We start from the raw sequence: 21753 nt of genomic DNA, 5'->3' as shown, positions 1-21753 counted from the left end.
CCTCCCAACCTCCCGACCTCCCGACTCACCGACCTCCCGACTCACCGACCTCCCGACCTCCCGACTCACCGACCTCCCAACTCACCGACCTCCCAACTCACCGACCTCCCAACCTCCCGACTCAACGACCTCCCGACCTCCCGACTCACCGACCTCCCGACCTCCCGACCTCCCAACTCACCAACCTCCCGACCTCCTGACCTCCCAACTCACCGACCTCCCGACATCCCGACCTCCCGACTCACCGACCTCCCGACTCACCGACCTCCCAACTCACCGACCTCCCAACTCACCGACCTCCCGACCTCCCAACTCACCGACCTCCCGTCCTCCCGACCTCCCGACTCACCGACCTCCCGACTCACCGACCTCCCAACCTCCCGACCTCCCGACTCACCGACCTCCCAACCTCCCGACCTCCCGACTCACCGACCTCCCAACCTCCCGACCTCCCGACCTCCCAGCTCACCGACCTGCCGACTCACTGATCTCCCGACTCACCGACCTCCCGACTCACCGACCTCCCGACTCACCGACCTCCCGACCTCCCGATCTCCCGACTCACCGACCTCCCGACTCACCGACCTCCCAACGCACTGACCTCCCAACCTCCCGACCTCCCGACTCACCGACCTCCCGACCTCCCAACTCACCGACCAACCGACTCACCGACCTCCCAACTCACCGACCTCCCGACTCACCGACCTCCCAACCTCCCGACTCACCGACCTCCCGACTCGCCGACCTCCCGACTCACCGACCTCCTAACCTCCCGACTCGCCGACCTCCCGACTCACCGACCTCCCAACCTCCCGACTCACCGACCTCCCGACTCACCGACCTCCCGACTCACCGACCTCCCGACCTCCCGACTCACCGACCTCCCGACCTCCCAACTCACCGACCTCCCGACCTCCCGACTCACCGACCTCCCGACTCACCGACCTCCCAACTCACCGACCACACAACCTCCCGACTCACCGACCTCCCGACTCGCCGACCTCCCGACTCACCGACCTCCCAACCTCCCAACTCACCGACCTCCCGACTCACCGACCTCCCGACTCGTTGACCGCCCGACTCACCGACCTCCCGACTCACCGACCTCCCGACTCACCGACCTCCCGACCTCCCAACCTCCCGACTCGTCGACCTCCCGACTCACCGACCTCCCGACTCACCGACCTCCCGACCTCCCAGCTCACCGACCTCCCGACTCACCGACCTCCCGACTCACCGACCTCCCAACTCACCGACCTCCCAACCTCCCGACTCACCGACCTCCCGACCTCCCAACTCACCGACCTCCCGACCTCCCGACCTCCCGACTCACCGACCTCCCGACTCACCGACCTCCCAACCTCCCGACCTCCCGACTCACCGACCTCCCGACTCACCGACCTCCCGACTCACCGACCTCCCGACCTCCCGACCTCCCGACCTCCCGACTCACCGACCTCCCAACCTCCCGACTCACCGACCTCCCAACTTCCCGACTCACCGACCTCCCGACTCACCGCCCTCCCGACTCACCGACCTCCCGACTCACCGACCTCCCGACCTCCCGACCTCCCAACCTCCCGACTCACCGACTCCCGACTCACCGACCTCCCAAATCACCGACCTCCCAACCTCCCGACTCACCGACCTCCCAACCTCCCAGCTCACCGACCTCCCGACTCACCGACCTCCCGACTCACCGACCTCCCAACTCACCGACCTCCCAACCTCCCGACTCACCGACCTCCCGACTCACCGACCTCCCAACCTCCCGACTCACCGACCTCCCAACTCACCGACCTCCCAACCTCCCGACCTCCCGACTCACCGACCTCCCGACTCACCGACCTCCCGACCTCCCGACTCACCGACCTCCCAACCTCCCGACTCACCGACCTCCCGACCTCCCGACCTCCCAACTCACCAACCTCCCGACTCACCGACCTCCCAACTCACCGACCTCCCAACTCACCGACCTCCCAACCTCCCGACTCACCGACCTCCCGACTCACCGACCTCCCGACTCACCGACCTCCCGACCTCCCGACTCACCGACCTCCCAACTCACCGACCTCCCGACTCACCGACCTCCCAACTCACCGACCTCCCGACTCACCGACCTCCCGACCTCCCGACCTCCCGACCTCCCAACTCACCAACCTCCCGACTCACCGACCTCCCGACCTCCCGACCTCCCGACCTCCCAACTCACCGACCTCCCAACTCACCGACCTCCCAACTCACCGACCTCCCAACCTCCCGACTCACCGACCTCCCGACTCACCGACCTCCCAACCTCCCGACTCAACGACCTCCCGACCTCCTGACTCACCGACCTCCCGACCTCCCGACCTCCCAACTCACCAACCTCCCGACATCCCGACCTCCCGACTCACCGACCTCCCGACTCACCGACCTCCCAACTCACCGACCTCCCAACTCACCGACCTCCCGACCTCCCAACTCACCGACCTCCCGACCTCCCGACCTCCCGACTCACCGACCTCCCGACTCACCGACCTCCCAACCTCCCGACCTCCCGACTCACCGACCTCCCAACCTCCCGACCTCCCGACTCACCGACCTCCCAACCTCCCGACCTCCCGACCTCACAGCTCACCGACCTGCCGACTCACTGATCTCCCGACTCACCGACCTCCCGACTCACCGACCTCCCGACTCACCGACCTCCCGACCTCCCGATCTCCCGACTCACCGACCTCCCAACGCACCGACCTCCCAACCTCCCGACCTCCCGACTCACCGACCTCCCAACTCACCGACCACCCGACTCACCGACCTCCCAACTCACCGACCTCCCAACCTCCCGACCTCCCGACTCACCGACCTCCCAACTCACCGACCACCCGACTCACCGACCTCCCAACTCACCGACCTCCCGACCACCCGACTCACCGACCTCCCGACTCACCGACCTCCCGACTCGCCGACCTCCCGACTCACCGACCTCCTAACCTCCCGACTCGCCGACCTCCCGACTCACCGACCTCCCAACCTCCCGACTCACCGACCTCCCGACTCACCGACCTCCCAACTCACCGACCTCCCAACCTCCCGACCTCCCGACTCACCGACCTCCCGACTCACCGACCTCCCGACCTCCCGACTCACCGACCTCCCAACTCACCGACCTCCCAACTCACCGACCTCCCAACCTCCCGACTCAACGACCTCCCGACCTCCCGACTCACCGACCTCCCGACCTCCCGACCTCCCAACTCACCAACCTCCCGACCTCCTGACCTCCCAACTCACCGACCTCCCGACATCCCGACCTCCCGACTCACCGACCTCCCAACTCACCGACCTCCCGTCCTCCCGACCTCCCGACTCACCGACCTCCCGACTCACCGACCTCCCAACCTCCCGACCTCCCGACTCACCGACCTCCCAACCTCCCGACCTCCCGACCTCCCGACTCACCGACCTCCCAACCTCCCGACCTCCCGACCTCCCAGCTCACCGACCTGCCGACTCACTGATCTCCCGACTCACCGACCTCCCGACTCACCGACCTCCCGACTCACCGACCTCCCGACCTCCCGATCTCCCGACTCACCGACCTCCCGACTCACCGACCTCCCAACGCACCGACCTCCCAACCTCCCGACCTCCCGACTCACCGACCTCCCGACCTCCCAACTCACCGACCACCCGACTCACCGACCTCCCAACTCACCGACCTCCCGACTCACCGACCTCCCAACCTCCCGACTCACCGACCTCCCGACTCGCCGACCTCCCGACTCACCGACCTCCTAACCTCCCGACTCGCCGACCTCCCGACTCACCGACCTCCCAACCTCCCGACTCACCGACCTCCCGACTCACCGACCTCCCGACTCACCGACCTCCCGACCTCCCGACTCACCGACCTCCCGACCTCCCAACTCACCGACCTCCCGACCTCCCGACTCACCGACCTCCCGACTCACCGACCTCCCAACTCACCGACCACACAACCTCCCGACTCACCGACCTCCCGACTCGCCGACCTCCCGACTCACCGACCTCCCAACCTCCCGACTCACCGACCTCCCGACTCGCTGACTTCCCGACTCACCGACCTCCCAACCTCCCGACTCACCGACCTCCCGACTCGCCGACCTCCCGACTCACCGACCTCCCAACCTCCCAACTCACCGACCTCCCAACCTCCCGACTCACCGACCTCCCGACTCACCGACCTCCCAACCTCCCAATTGACCGACCTCCCGACTCACCGACCTCCCGACCTCCCAACTCACCGACCTCCCAACCTCCCGACTCACCGACCTCCCGACTCACCGACCTCCCAACCTCCCGACTCACCGACCTCCCAACTCACCGACCTCCTAACCTCCCGACCTCCCGACCTCCCGACTCACCGACCTCCCAACCTCCCAACTGACCGACCTCCCGACTCACCGACCTCCCGACTCGCCGACCTCCCGACTCGCCGACCTCCCGACTCACCGACCTCCCAACCTCCCGACTCACCGACCTCCCAACTCACCGACCTCCTAACCTCCCGACCTCCCGACCTCCCGACTCACCGACCTCCCAACCTCCCAACTGACCGACCTCCCGACTCACCGACCTCCCGACTCGCCGACCTCCCGACTCGCCGACCTCCCAACTCACCGACCTCCCGACTCGCCGACCTCCCAACCTCCCGACTCACCGACCTCCCAACCTCCCGACTCGCCGACCTCCCAACTCACCGACCTCCCGACTCACCGACCTCCCGACTCGCCGACCTCCCGACTCACCGACCTGCCGACTCACCGACCTCCCAACCTCCCGACTTACCGACCTCCCAACTCACCGACCTCCCGACTCACCGACCTCCCGACCTCCCGACCTCCCAGCTCACCGACCACCCGACTCACCGACCTCCCAACTCAACGACCTCCCAACCTCCCGACTCACCGACCTCCCAACCTCCCGACTCGCCGACCTCCCGACTCACCGACCTCCCAACTCACCGACCTCCCGACCTCCCAGCTCACCGACCTCCCGACTCACCGACCTCCCGACTCACCGACCTTCCGACCTCCCAACCACCCGACTCACCGACCTCGCAACCTCCAACCTCCCGACTCGTCGACCTCCCGACTCACCGACCTCCCAACCTCCCGACTCACCGACCTCCCAACCTCCCGACTCGCCGACCTCCCGACTCACCGACCTCCCAACTCACCGACCTCCCGACCTCCCAGCTCACCGACCTCCCAACTCACCGATCTCCCGACCTCCCAGCTCACCGACCTCCCGACCTCCCACCCTCCCGACTCGTCGACCTCCCGACTCACCGACCTCCCAACTCACCGACCTCCCGACCTCCCGACTCACCGACCTCCCAACTCACCGACCTCCCGACCTCCCGACTCACCGACCTCCCAACTCATCGACCTCCCGACTCACCGACCTCCCGACCTCCCGACCTCCCGACTCACCGACCTCCCAACTCACCGACCTCCCAACCTCCCGACTCGCTGACCTCCCGACTCACCGACCTCCCAACTCACCGACCTCCCGACCTCCCGACTCACCGACCTCCCAACTCACCGACCTCCCGACTCACCGACCTCCCGACCTCCCGACCTCCCGACTCACCGACCTCCCAACTCACCGACCTCCCAACCTCCCGACTCGCTGACCTCCCGACCTCCCGACCTCCCGACTCACCGACCTCCCAACTCACCGACCTCCCGACCTCCCGACTCACCGACCTCCCAACTCACCGACCTCCCGACCTCCCGACTCACCGACCTCCCAACTCACCGACCTCCCGACTCACCGACCTCCCGACCTCCCGACTCACCGACCTCCCAACTCACCGACCTCCCAACCTCCCGACTCGCCGACCTCCCAACCTCCCGACTCACCGACCTCCCAACCTCCCGACTCACCGACCTCCCAACCTCCCGACTCACCGACCTTCCGACTCACCGACCTCCCAACTCACCGACCTCCCAACCTCCCGACTCACCGACCTCCCAACCTCCCGACTCACCGACCTCCCAACTCACCGACCTCCCAACCTCCCGACTCGCCGACCTCCCGACTCACCGACCTCCCGACCTCCCGACCTCCCGACTCACCGACCTCCCAACTCGCCGACCTCCCGACTCACCGACCTCCCAACCTCCCGACTCGCCGACCTCCCGACTCACCGACCTCCCAACCTCCCGACTCGCCGACCTCCCGACTCACCGACCTCCCAACCTCCCGACTCGCCGACCTCCCGACTCACCGACCTCCCGACTCACCGACCTCCCAACCTCCCGACTCGCCGACCTCCCGACTCACCGACCTCCCAACCTCCCAACTCACCGACCTCCCGACCTCCCAACCTCCCGACTCACCGACCTCCCGACTCGCCGACCTCCCGACTCACCGACCTCCCAGCTCACCGACCTCCCGACCTCCCAACCTCCCGACTCACCGACCTCCCAACCTCCCGACTCACCGACCTCCCAACCTCCCGACTCTCCGACCTCCCGACTCGCCGACCTCTCGACTCACCGACCTCCCAACCTCCCGACTCACCGACCTCCCAACTCACCGACCTCCCGACCTCCCGACTCACCGACCTCCCGACTCACCGACCTCCCGACCTCCCGACTCACCGACCTCTCGACTCACCGACCTCCCAAACTCCCGACTCACCGACCTCCCAACTCACCGACCTCCCGACCTCCCGACTCACCGACCTCCCAACCTCCCGACTCACCGACCTCCCGACTCACCGACCTCCCAACCTCCCGACTCGTCGACCTCCCGACTCACCGACCTCCCTACTCACCGACCTCCCGACTCACCGACCTCCCAACTCACCGACCTCCCGACCTCCCGACTCACCGACCTCCCAACTCACCGACCTCCCGACCTCCCGACTCACCGACCTCCCAACTCACCGACCTCCCGACTCACCGACCTCCCGACCTCCCAACCTCCCGACTCGTTGACCGCCCGACTCACCGACCTCCCAACTCACCGACCTCCCGACTCACCGACCTCCCGACCTCCCAACCTCCCGACTCGTTGACCGCCCGACTCACCGACCTCCCGACTCACCGACCTCCCGACTCACCGACCTCCCGACCTCCCAACCTCCCGACTCGTCGACCTCCCGACTCACCGACCTCCCGACTCACCGACCTCCCGACCTCCCAGCTCACCGACCTCCCGACTCACCGACCTCCCGACTCACCGACCTCCCAACTCACCGACCTCCCAACCTCCCGACTCACCGACCTCCCGACCTCCCAACTCACCGACCTCCCGACCTCCCGACCTCCCGACTCACCGACCTCCCGACTTGCCGACCTCCCGACTCACCGAACTCCCAACCTCCCGACCTCCCGACTCACCGACCTCCCGACTCACCGACCTCCCGACTCACCGACCTCCCGACCTCCCGACCTCCCGACTCACCGACCTCCCAACCTCCCGACTCACCGACCTCCCAACTTCCCGACTCACCGACCTCCCGACTCACCGCCCTCCCGACTCACCGACCTCCCGACTCACCGACCTCCCGACCTCCCGACCTCCCAACCTCCCGACTCACCGACTCCCGACTCACCGACCTCCCAAATCACCGACCTCCCAACCTCCCGACTCACCGACCTCCCAACCTCCCAGCTCACCGACCTCCCGACTCACCGACCTCCCGACTCACCGACCTCCCAACTCACCGACCTCCCAACCTCCCGACTCACCGACCTCCCGACTCACCGACCTCCCAACCTCCCGACTCACCGACCTCCCAACTCACCGACCTCCCAACCTCCCGACCTCCCGACTCACCGACCTCCCGACTCACCGACCTCCCGACCTCCCGACTCACCTACCTCCCAACTCACCGACCTCCCAACCTCCCGACTCACCGACCTCCCGACCTCCCGACCTCCCAACTCACCAACCTCCCGACTCACCGACCTCCCAACTCACCGACCTCCCAACTCACCGACCTCCCAACCTCCCGACTCACCGACCTCCCGACTCACCGACCTCCCAACTCACCGACCTCCCGACTCACCGACCTCCCGACCTCCCGACCTCCCGACCTCCCAACTCACCAACCTCCCGACTCACCGACCTCCCGACCTCCCGACCTCCCGACCTCCCAACTCACCGACCTCCCAACTCACCGACCTCCCAACTCACCGACCTCCCAACCTCCCGACTCACCGACCTCCCGACTCACCGACCTCCCGACTCACCGACCTCCCGACCTCCCGACTCACCGACCTCCCAACTCACCGACCTCCCAACTCACCGACCTCCCAACCTCCCGACTCACCGACCTCCCGACTCTCCGACCTCCCAACCTCCCGACTCAACGACCTCCCGACCTCCTGACTCACCGACCTCCCGACCTCCCGACCTCCCAACTCACCAACCTCCCGACCTCCTGACCTCCCAACTCACCGACCTCCCGACATCCCGACCTCCCGACTCACCGACCTCCCGACTCACCGACCTCCCAACTCACCGACCTCCCAACTCACCGACCTCCCGACCTCCCAACTCACCGACCTCCCGACCTCCCGACCTCCCGACTCACCGACCTCCCGACTCACCGACCTCCCAACCTCCCGACCTCCCGACTCACCGACCTCCCAACCTCCCGACCTCCCGACTCACCGACCTCCCAACCTCCCGACCTCCCGACCTCACAGCTCACCGACCTGCCGACTCACTGATCTCCCGACTCACCGACCTCCCGACTCACCGACCTCCCGACTCACCGACCTCCCGACCTCCCGATCTCCCGACTCACCGACCTCCCAACGCACCGACCTCCCAACCTCCCGACCTCCCGACTCACCGACCTCCCAACTCACCGACCACCCGACTCACCGACCTCCCAACTCACCGACCTCCCAACCTCCCGACCTCCCGACTCACCGACCTCCCAACTCACCGACCACCCGACTCACCGACCTCCCAACTCACCGACCTCCCAACCTCCCGACCACCCGACTCACCGACCTCCCGACTCACCGACCTCCCGACTCGCCGACCTCCCGACTCACCGACCTCCTAACCTCCCGACTCGCCGACCTCCCGACTCACCGACCTCCCAACCTCCCGACTCACCGACCTCCCGACTCAACGACCTCCCAACTCACCGACCTCCCAACCTCCCGACCTCCCGACTCACCGACCTCCCGACTCACCGACCTCCCGACCTCCCGACTCACCGACCTCCCAACTCACCGACCTCCCAACTCACCGACCTCCCAACCTCCCGACTCAACGACCTCCCGACCTCCCGACTCACCGACCTCCCGACCTCCCGACCTCCCAACTCACCAACCTCCCGACCTCCTGACCTCCCAACTCACCGACCTCCCGACATCCCGACCTCCCGACTCACCGACCTCCCGACTCACCGACCTCCCAACTCACCGACCTCCCAACTCACCGACCTCCCGACCTCCCAACTCACCGACCTCCCGTCCTCCCGACCTCCCGACTCACCGACCTCCCGACTCACCGACCTCCCAACCTCCCGACCTCCCGACTCACCGACCTCCCAACCTCCCGACCTCCCGACTCACCGACCTCCCAACCTCCCGACCTCCCGACCTCCCAGCTCACCGACCTGCCGACTCACTGATCTCCCGACTCACCGACCTCCCGACTCACCGAACTCCCGACTCACCGACCTCCCGACCTCCCGATCTCCCGACTCACCGACCTCCCGACTCACCGACCTCCCAACGCACTGACCTCCCAACCTCCCGACCTCCCGACTCACCGACCTCCCGACCTCCCAACTCACCGACCACCCGACTCACCGACCTCCCAACTCACCGACCTCCCGACTCACCGACCTCCCAACCTCCCGACTCACCGACCTCCCGACTCGCCGACCTCCCGACTCACCGACCTCCTAACCTCCCGACTCGCCGACCTCCCGACTCACCGACCTCCCAACCTCCCGACTCACCGACCTCCCGACTCACCGACCTCCCGACTCACCGACCTCCCGACCTCCCGACTCACCGACCTCCCGACCTCCCAACTCACCGACCTCCCGACCTCCCGACTCACCGACCTCCCGACTCACCGACCTCCCAACTCACCGACCACACAACCTCCCGACTCACCGACCTCCCGACTCGCCGACCTCCCGACTCACCGACCTCCCAACCTCCCAACTCACCGACCTCCCGACTCACCGACCTCCCGACCTCCCAACTTCCCGACTCGTTGACCGCCCGACTCACCGACCTCCCGACTCACCGACCTCCCGACTCACCGACCTCCCGACCTCCCAACCTCCCGACTCGTCGACCTCCCGACTCACCGACCTCCCGACTCACCGACCTCCCGACCTCCCAGCTCACCGACCTCCCGACTCACCGACCTCCCGACTCACCGACCTCCCAACTCACCGACCTCCCAACCTCCCGACTCACCGACCTCCCGACCTCCCAACTCACCGACCTCCCGACCTCCCGACCTCCCGACTCACCGACCTCCCGACTTGCCGACCTCCCGACTCACCGACCTCCCAACCTCCCGACCTCCCGACTCACCGACCTCCCGACTCACCGACCTCCCGACTCACCGACCTCCCGACCTCCCGACCTCCCGACCTCCCGACTCACCGACCTCCCAACCTCCCGACTCACCGACCTCCCAACTTCCCGACTCACCGACCTCCCGACTCACCGCCCTCCCGACTCACCGACCTCCCGACTCACCGACCTCCCGACCTCCCGACCTCCCAACCTCCCGACTCACCGACTCCCGACTCACCGACCTCCCAAATCACCGACCTCCCAACCTCCCGACTCACCGACCTCCCAACCTCCCAGCTCACCGACCTCCCGACTCACCGACCTCCCGACTCACCGACCTCCCAACTCACCGACCTCCCAACCTCCCGACTCACCGACCTCCCGACTCACCGACCTCCCAACCTCCCGACTCACCGACCTCCCAACTCACCGACCTCCCAACCTCCCGACCTCCCGACTCACCGACCTCCCGACTCACCGACCTCCCGACCTCCCGACTCACCGACCTCCCAACTCACCGACCTCCCGACCTCCCGACCTCCCAACTCACCAACCTCCCGACTCACCGACCTCCCAACTCACCGACCTCCCAACTCACCGACCTCCCAACCTCCCGACTCACCGACCTCCCGACTCACCGACCTCCCGACTCACCGACCTCCCGACCTCCCGACTCACCGACCTCCCAACTCACCGACCTCCCGACTCACCGACCTCCCAACTCACCGACCTCCCGACTCACCGACCTCCCGACCTCCCGACCTCCCGACCTCCCAACTCACCAACCTCCCGACTCACCGACCTCCCGACCTCCCGACCTCCCGACCTCCCAACTCACCGACCTCCCAACTCACCGACCTCCCAACTCACCGACCTCCCAACCTCCCGACTCACCGACCTCCCGACTCACCGACCTCCCGACTCACCGACCTCCCGACCTCCCGACTCACCGACCTCCCAACTCACCGACCTCCCAACTCACCGACCTCCCAACCTCCCGACTCACCGACCTCCCGACTCACCGACCTCCCAACCTCCCGACTCAACGACCTCCCGACCTCCTGACTCACCGACCTCCCGACCTCCCGACCTCCCAACTCACCAACCTCCCGACCTCCTGACCTCCCAACTCACCGACCTCCCGACATCCCGACCTCCCGACTCACCGACCTCCCGACTCACCGACCTCCCAACTCACCGACCTCCCAACTCACCGACCTCCCGACCTCCCAACTCACCGACCTCCCGACCTCCCGACCTCCCGACTCACCGACCTCCCGACTCACCGACCTCCCAACCTCCCGACCTCCCGACTCACCGACCTCCCAACCTCCCGACCTCCCGACTCACCGACCTCCCAACCTCCCGACCTCCCGACCTCACAGCTCACCGACCTGCCGACTCACTGATCTCCCGACTCACCGACCTCCCGACTCACCGACCTCCCGACTCACCGACCTCCCGACCTCCCGATCTCCCGACTCACCGACCTCCCAACGCACCGACCTCCCAACCTCCCGACCTCCCGACTCACCGACCTCCCAACTCACCGACCACCCGACTCACCGACCTCCCAACTCACCGACCTCCCAACCTCCCGACCTCCCGACTCACCGACCTCCCAACTCACCGACCACCCGACTCACCGACCTCCCAACTCACCGACCTCCCAACCTCCCGACCACCCGACTCACCGACCTCCCGACTCACCGACCTCCCGACTCGCCGACCTCCCGACTCACCGACCTCCTAACCTCCCGACTCGCCGACCTCCCGACTCACCGACCTCCCAACCTCCCGACTCACCGACCTCCCGACTCACCGACCTCCCAACTCACCGACCTCCCAACCTCCCGACCTCCCGACTCACCGACCTCCCGACTCACCGACCTCCCGACCTCCCGACTCACCGACCTCCCAACTCACCGACCTCCCAACTCACCGACCTCCCAACCTCCCGACTCAACGACCTCCCGACCTCCCGACTCACCGACCTCCCGACCTCCCGACCTCCCAACTCACCAACCTCCCGACCTCCTGACCTCCCAACTCACCGACCTCCCGACATCCCGACCTCCCGACTCACCGACCTCCCAACTCACCGACCTCCCGTCCTCCCGACCTCCCGACTCACCGACCTCCCGACTCACCGACCTCCCAACCTCCCGACCTCCCGACTCACCGACCTCCCAACCTCCCGACCTCCCGACTCACCGACCTCCCAACCTCCCGACCTCCCGACCTCCCAGCTCACCGACCTGCCGACTCACTGATCTCCCGACTCACCGACCTCCCGACTCACCGACCTCCCGACTCACCGACCTCCCGACCTCCCGATCTCCCGACTCACCGACCTCCCGACTCACCGACCTCCCAACGCACCGACCTCCCAACCTCCCGACCTCCCGACTCACCGACCTCCCGACCTCCCAACTCACCGACCACCCGACTCATCGACCTCCCAACTCACCGACCTCCCGACTCACCGACCTCCCAACCTCCCGACTCGCCGACCTCCCGACTCGCCGACCTCCCGACTCACCGACCTCCCAACCTCCCGACTCACCGACCTCCCGACTCACCGACCTCCCGACTCACCGACCTCCCGACCTCCCGACTCACCGACCTCCCGACCTCCCAACTCACCGACCTCCCGACCTCCCGACTCACCGACCTCCCGACTCACCGACCTCCCAACTCACCGACCACACAACCTCCCGACTCACCGACCTCCCGACTCGCCGACCTCCCGACTCACCGACCTCCCAACCTCCCGACTCACCGACCTCCCGACTCGCTGACTTCCCGACTCACCGACCTCCCAACCTCCCGACTCACCGACCTCCCGACTCGCCGACCTCCCGACTCACCGACCTCCCAACCTCCCAACTCACCGACCTCCCAACCTCCCGACTCACCGACCTCCCGACTCACCGACCTCCCAACCTCCCAATTGACCGACCTCCCGACTCACCGACCTCCCGACCTCCCAACTCACCGACCTCCCAACCTCCCGACTCACCGACCTCCCGACTCACCGACCTCCCAACCTCCCGACTCACCGACCTCCCAACTCACCGACCTCCTAACCTCCCGACCTCCCGACCTCCCGACTCACCGACCTCCCAACCTCCCAACTGACCGACCTCCCGACTCACCGACCTCCCGACTCGCCGACCTCCCGACTCGCCGACCTCCCAACTCACCGACCTCCCGACTCACCGCCCTCCCAACCTCCCGACCTGCCAACCTCCCGACTCGCCGACCTCCCAACCTCCCGACTCACCGACCTCCCAACCTCCCGACTCGCCGACCTCCCAACTCACCGACCTCCCGACTCACCGACCTCCCGACTCGCCGACCTCCCGACTCACCGACCTGCCGACTCACCGACCTCCCAACCTCCCGACTTACCGACCTCCCAACTCACCGACCTCCCGACTCACCGACCTCCCGACCTCCCGACCTCCCAGCTCACCGACCACCCGACTCACCGACCTCCCAACTCAACGACCTCCCAACCTCCCGACTCACCGACCTCCCAACCTCCCGACTCGCCGACCTCCCGACTCACCGACCTCCCAACTCACCGACCTCCCGACCTCCCAGCTCACCGACCTCCCGACTCACCGACCTCCCGACTCACCGACCTTCCGACCTCCCAACCACCCGACTCACCGACCTCGCAACCTCCAACCTCCCGACTCGTCGACCTCCCGACTCACCGACCTCCCAACCTCCCGACTCACCGACCTCCCAACCTCCCGACTCGCCGACCTCCCGACTCACCGACCTCCCAACTCACCGACCTCCCGACCTCCCAGCTCACCGACCTCCCAACTCACCGATCTCCCGACCTCCCAGCTCACCGACCTCCCGACCTCCCACCCTCCCGACTCGTCGACCTCCCGACTCACCGACCTCCCTACTCACCGACCTCCCGACCTCCCGACTCACCGACCTCCCAACTCACCGACCTCCCGACCTCCCGACTCACCGACCTCCCAACTCACCGACCTCCCGACCTCCCGACTCACCGACCTCCCAACTCATCGACCTCCCGACTCACCGACCTCCCGACCTCCCGACCTCCCGACTCACCGACCTCCCAACTCACCGACCTCCCAACCTCCCGACTCGCTGACCTCCCGACTCACCGACCTCCCAACTCACCGACCTCCCGACCTCCCGACTCACCGACCTCCCAACTCACCGACCTCCCGACTCACCGACCTCCCGACCTCCCGACCTCCCGACTCACCGACCTCCCAACTCACCGACCTCCCAACCTCCCGACTCGCTGACCTCCCGACCTCCCGACCTCCCGACTCACCGACCTCCCAACTCACCGACCTCCCGACCTCCCGACTCACCGACCTCCCAACTCACCGACCTCCCGACCTCCCGACTCACCGACCTCCCAACTCACCGACCTCCCGACTCACCGACCTCCCGACCTCCCGACTCACCGACCTCCCAACTCACCGACCTCCCAACCTCCCGACTCGCCGACCTCCCAACCTCCCGACTCACCGACCTCCCAACCTCCCGACTCACCGACCTCCCAACCTCCCGACTCACCGACCTTCCGACTCACCGACCTCCCAACTCACCGACCTCCCAACCTCCCGACTCACCGACCTCCCAACCTCCCGACTCACCGACCTCCCAACTCACCGACCTCCCAACCTCCCGACTCGCCGACCTCCCGACTCACCGACCTCCCGACCTCCCGACCTCCCGACTCACCGACCTCCCAACTCGCCGACCTCCCGACTCACCGACCTCCCAACCTCCCGACTCGCCGACCTCCCGACTCACCGACCTCCCAACCTCCCGACTCGCCGACCTCCCGACTCACCGACCTCCCAACCTCCCGACTCGCCGACCTCCCGACTCACCGACCTCCCGACTCACCGACCTCCCAACCTCCCGACTCGCCGACCTCCCGACTCACCGACCTCCCAACCTCCCAACTCACCGACCTCCCGACCTCCCAACCTCCCGACTCACCGACCTCCCGACTCGCCGACCTCCCGACTCACCGACCTCCCAGCTCACCGACCTCCCGACCTCCCAACCTCCCGACTCACCGACCTCCCAACCTCCCGACTCACCGACCTCCCAACCTCCCGACTCTCCGACCTCCCGACTCGCCGACCTCTCGACTCACCGACCTCCCAACCTCCCGACTCACCGACCTCCCAACTCACCGACCTCCCGACCTCCCGACTCACCGACCTCCCGACTCACCGACCTCCCGACTCACCGACCTCCCGACCTCCCGACTCACCGACCTCTCGACTCACCGACCTCCCAAACTCCCGACTCACCGACCTCCCAACTCACCGACCACCCGACCTCCCGACTCACCGACCTCCCAACCTCCCGACTCACCGACCTCCCGACTCACCGACCTCCCGACTCACCGACCTCCCAACCTCCCGACTCGTCGACCTCCCGACTCACCGACCTCCCTACTCACCGACCTCCCGACTCACCGACCTCCCAACTCACCGACCTCCCGGCCTCCCGACTCACCGACCTCCCAACTCACCGACCTCCCGACCTCCCGACTGACCGACCTCCCAACTCACCGACCTCCCGACTCACCGACCTCCCGACCTCCCGACCTCCCGACTCGCCGACCTCCCGACTCACCGACCTCCTGACTCACCGACCTCCCGACCTCCCGACTCGCCGACCACCCGACTCGCCGACCTCCCGACTCACCGACCTCCCGACCTCCCGACTCACCGACCTCCCAACTCACCGACCTCCCAACCTCCCGACTCACCGACCTCCCGACTCACCGACCTCCCGACCTCCCAGCTCACCGACCTCCCAACTCACCGACCTCCCAACTCACCGACCTCCCAACCTCCCGACTCACCGACCTCCCGACTCACCGACCTCCCGACCTCCCGACCTCCCAGCTCACCGACCACCCTACTCACCGACCTCCCAACTCACCGACCTCCCGACTCACCGACCTCCCGACCTCCCGACTCACCGACCTCCTGACTCACCGACCTCCCGACCTCCCGACCTCCCAGCTCACCGACCACCCGACTCACCGACCTCCGAAATCACCGACCTCCCGACTCACCGACCTCCCGACCTCCCGACTCACCGACCTCCCAACCTCCCGACTCTCCGACCTCCCGACTCGCCGACCTCTCGACTCACCGACCTCCCAACCTCCCGACTCACCGACCTCCCGACTCACCGACCTCCCAACTCACCGACCTCCCGACCTCCCGACTCACCGACCTCCCGACTCACCGACCTCCCGACTCACCGACCTCCCGACCTCCCGACTCACCGACCTCCCAACCGCCCAACCTCCCGACTCGCCGACCTCTCGACTCACCGACCTCCCAACTCAACGACCTCCCAACCTCCCGACTCACCGACCTCCCAACCTCCCGACTCGCCGACCTCCCGACTCACCGACCTCCCAACTCACCGACCTCCCGACCTCCCAGCTCACCGACCTCCCGACTCACCGACCTCCCGACTCACCGACCTTCCGACCTCCCAACCACCCGACTCACCGACCTCGCAACCTCCAACCTCCCGACTCGTCGACCTCCCGACTCACCGACCTCCCAACCTCCCGACTCACCGACCTCCCAACCTCCCGACTCGCCGACCTCCCGACTCACCGACCTCCCAACTCACCGACCTCCCGACCTCCCAGCTCACCGACCTCCCAACTCACCGATCTCCCGACCTCCCAGCTCACCGACCTCCCGACCTCCCACCCTCCCGACTCGTCGACCTCCCGACTCACCGACCTCCCTACTCACCGACCTCCCGACCTCCCGACTCACCGACCTCCCAACTCACCGACCTCCCGACCTCCCGACTCACCGACCTCCCAACTCACCGACCTCCCGACCTCCCGACTCACCGACCTCCCAACTCATCGACCTCCCGACTCACCGACCTCCCGACCTCCCGACCTCCCGACTCACCGACCTCCCAACTCACCGACCTCCCAACCTCCCGACTCGCTGACCTCCCGACTCACCGACCTCCCAACTCACCGACCTCCCGACCTCCCGACTCACCGACCTCCCAACTCACCGACCTCCCGACTCACCGACCTCCCGACCTCCCGACCTCCCGACTCACCGACCTCCCAACTCACCGACCTCCCAACCTCCCGACTCGCTGACCTCCCGACCTCCCGACCTCCCGACTCACCGACCTCCCAACTCACCGACCTCCCGACCTCCCGACTCACCGACCTCCCAACTCACCGACCTCCCGACCTCCCGACTCACCGACCTCCCAACTCACCGACCTCCCGACTCACCGACCTCCCGACCTCCCGACTCACCGACCTCCCAACTCACCGACCTCCCAACCTCCCGACTCGCCGACCTCCCAACCTCCCGACTCACCGACCTCCCAACCTCCCGACTCACCGACCTCCCAACCTCCCGACTCACCGACCTTCCGACTCACCGACCTCCCAACTCACCGACCTCCCAACCTCCCGACTCACCGACCTCCCAACCTCCCGACTCACCGACCTCCCAACTCACCGACCTCCCAACCTCCCGACTCGCCGACCTCCCGACTCACCGACCTCCCGACCTCCCGACCTCCCGACTCACCGACCTCCCAACTCGCCGACCTCCCGACTCACCGACCTCCCAACCTCCCGACTCGCCGACCTCCCGACTCACCGACCTCCCAACCTCCCGACTCGCCGACCTCCCGACTCACCGACCTCCCAACCTCCCGACTCGCCGACCTCCCGACTCACCGACCTCCCGACTCACCGACCTCCCAACCTCCCGACTCGCCGACCTCCCGACTCACCGACCTCCCAACCTCCCAACTCACCGACCTCCCGACCTCCCAACCTCCCGACTCACCGACCTCCCGACTCGCCGACCTCCCGACTCACCGACCTCCCAGCTCACCGACCTCCCGACCTCCCAACCTCCCGACTCACCGACCTCCCAACCTCCCGACTCACCGACCTCCCAACCTCCCGACTCTCCGACCTCCCGACTCGCCGACCTCTCGACTCACCGACCTCCCAACCTCCCGACTCACCGACCTCCCAACTCACCGACCTCCCGACCTCCCGACTCACCGACCTCCCGACTCACCGACCTCCCGACTCACCGACCTCCCGACCTCCCGACTCACCGACCTCTCGACTCACCGACCTCCCAAACTCCCGACTCACCGACCTCCCAACTCACCGACCACCCGACCTCCCGACTCACCGACCTCCCAACCTCCCGACTCACCGACCTCCCGACTCACCGACCTCCCGACTCACCGACCTCCCAACCTCCCGACTCGTCGACCTCCCGACTCACCGACCTCCCTACTCACCGACCTCCCGACTCACCGACCTCCCAACTCACCGACCTCCCGGCCTCCCGACTCACCGACCTCCCAACTCACCGACCTCCCGACCTCCCGACTGACCGACCTCCCAACTCACCGACCTCCCGACTCACCGACCTCCCGACCTCCCGACCTCCCGACTCGCCGACCTCCCGACTCACCGACCTCCTGACTCACCGACCTCCCGACCTCCCGACTCGCCGACCACCCGACTCGCCGACCTCCCGACTCACCGACCTCCCGACCTCCCGACTCACCGACCTCCCAACTCACCGACCTCCCAACCTCCCGACTCACCGACCTCCCGACTCACCGACCTCCCGACCTCCCAGCTCACCGACCTCCCAACTCACCGACCTCCCAACTCACCGACCTCCCAACCTCCCGACTCACCGACCTCCCGACTCACCGACCTCCCGACCTCCCGACCTCCCAGCTCACCGACCACCCTACTCACCGACCTCCCAACTCACCGACCTCCCGACTCACCGACCTCCCGACCTCCCGACTCACCGACCTCCTGACTCACCGACCTCCCGACCTCCCGACCTCCCAGCTCACCGACCACCCGACTCACCGACCTCCGAAATCACCGACCTCCCGACTCACCGACCTCCCGACCTCCCGACTCACCGACCTCCCAACCTCCCGACTCTCCGACCTCCCGACTCGCCGACCTCTCGACTCACCGACCTCCCAACCTCCCGACTCACCGACCTCCCGACTCACCGACCTCCCAACTCACCGACCTCCCGACCTCCCGACTCACCGACCTCCCGACTCACCGACCTCCCGACTCACCGACCTCCCGACCTCCCGACTCACCGACCTCCCAACCGCCCAACCTCCCGACTCGCCGACCTCTCGACTCACCGACCTCCCAAACTCCCGACTCACCGACCTCCCAACTCACCGACCTCCCGACCTCCCGACTCACCGACCTCCCAACCTCCCGACTCACCGACCTCCCGACTCACCGACCTCCCTACTCACCGACCTCCCGACCTCCCGACTCACCGACCTCCCAACTCACCGACCTCCCGACCTCCCGACTCACCGACCTCCCAACTCACCGACCACCCGACCTCCCGACTGACCGACCTCCCAACTCACCGACCTCCCGACTCACCGACCTCCCGACCTCCCGACCTCCCGACTCGCCGACCTCCCGACTCACCGACCTCCTGACTCACCGACCTCCCGACCTCCCGACTCGCCGACCACCCGACTCGCCGACCTCCCGACTCACCGACCTCCCGACCTCCCGACTCACCGACCTCCCAACTCACCGACCTCCCAACCTCCCGACTCACCGACCTCCCGACCTCCCAGCTCACCGACCTCCCAACTCACCGACCTCCCAACTCACCGACCTCCCAACCTCCCGACTCACCGACCTCCCGACTCACCGACCTCCCGACCTCCCGACCTCCCAGCTCACCGACCTCCCAACTCACCGACCTCCCGACTCACCGACCACCCGACCTCCCGACTCACCGACCTCCCGACTCACCGACCTCCCGACCTCCCGACCTCCTAGCTCACCGACCACCCGACTCACCGACCTCCCAAATCACCGACCTCCCGACTCACCGACCTCCCGACCTCCCGACTCACCGACCTCCCAACTCGCCGACCTCCCGACTCACCGACCTCCCGACCTCCCGACTCACCGACCTCCCAGCTCACCGACCTCCCGACCTCCCAGCTCACCGACCTCCTCCCGACTCACCGACCTCCCGACTCACCCTCCCAACTCACCGACCTCCCGACCTCCCAACTCACCGACCTCCCAACTCACCGACCTCCCGACTCACCGACCTCCCAACCTCCCGACTCCTCAACCGCCCGACTCACCGACCTCCCAACTCACCGACCTCCCGAACTCCCAGCTCACCGACCTCCCGACTCACCGACCTCCCGACTCACCCTCCCAACTCACCGACCTCCCAACCTCCCGACTCACCGACCTCCCGACCTCCCAACTCACCGACCTCCCGACTCACTGACCTCCCGACTCACCGACCTCCCGACTCACCGACCTCCCAACCTCCCGACTCACCGACCTCCCGACTCGCCGACCTCCCGACTCACCGACCTCCCAACCTCCCGACTCACCGACCTCCCGACCTCCCAACTCACCGACCTCCCGACCTCCCAACCTCCCGACTCACCGACCTCCCGACTCACCGACCTTCCGACTCACCGACCTCCCGACTCACCGACCTCCCGACCTCCCAACCTCCTGACTCACCGACCTCCCGACTCACCGACCTCCCAACCTCCCGACCTCCCGACCTCCCGACTCACCGACCTCCCGACTCACCGACCTCCCGACTCACCGACCTCCCGACCTCCCGACTCACCGACCTCCCAACTCACCGACCTCCCAACCTCCCGACTCACCGACCTCCCGACCTCCCAACTCACCGACCTCCCAACTCACCGACCTCCCAACTCACCGACCTCCCAACCTCCCGACTCACCGACCTCCCGACTCACCGACCTCCCGACCTCCCGACCTCCCAGCTCACCGACCTCCCAACTCACCGACCTCCCGACTCACCGACCACCCGACCTCCCGACTCACCGACCTCCCGACTCACCGACCTCCCGACCTCCCGACCTCCTAGCTCACCGACCACCCGACTCACCGACCTCCCAAATCACCGACCTCCCGACTCACCGACCTCCCGACCTCCCGACTCACCGACCTCCCAACTCGCCGACCTCCCGACTCACCGACCTCCCGACCTCCCGACTCACCGACCTCCCAGCTCACCGACCTCCCGACCTCCCAGCTCACCGACCTCCTCCCGACTCACCG

Source organism: Pristiophorus japonicus, chromosome 11, assembly GCF_044704955.1.
Source record: "Pristiophorus japonicus isolate sPriJap1 chromosome 11, sPriJap1.hap1, whole genome shotgun sequence".
Lineage (NCBI taxonomy): Eukaryota > Metazoa > Chordata > Chondrichthyes > Pristiophoridae > Pristiophorus > Pristiophorus japonicus.
This window is presented reverse-complemented; position numbering follows the sequence as displayed.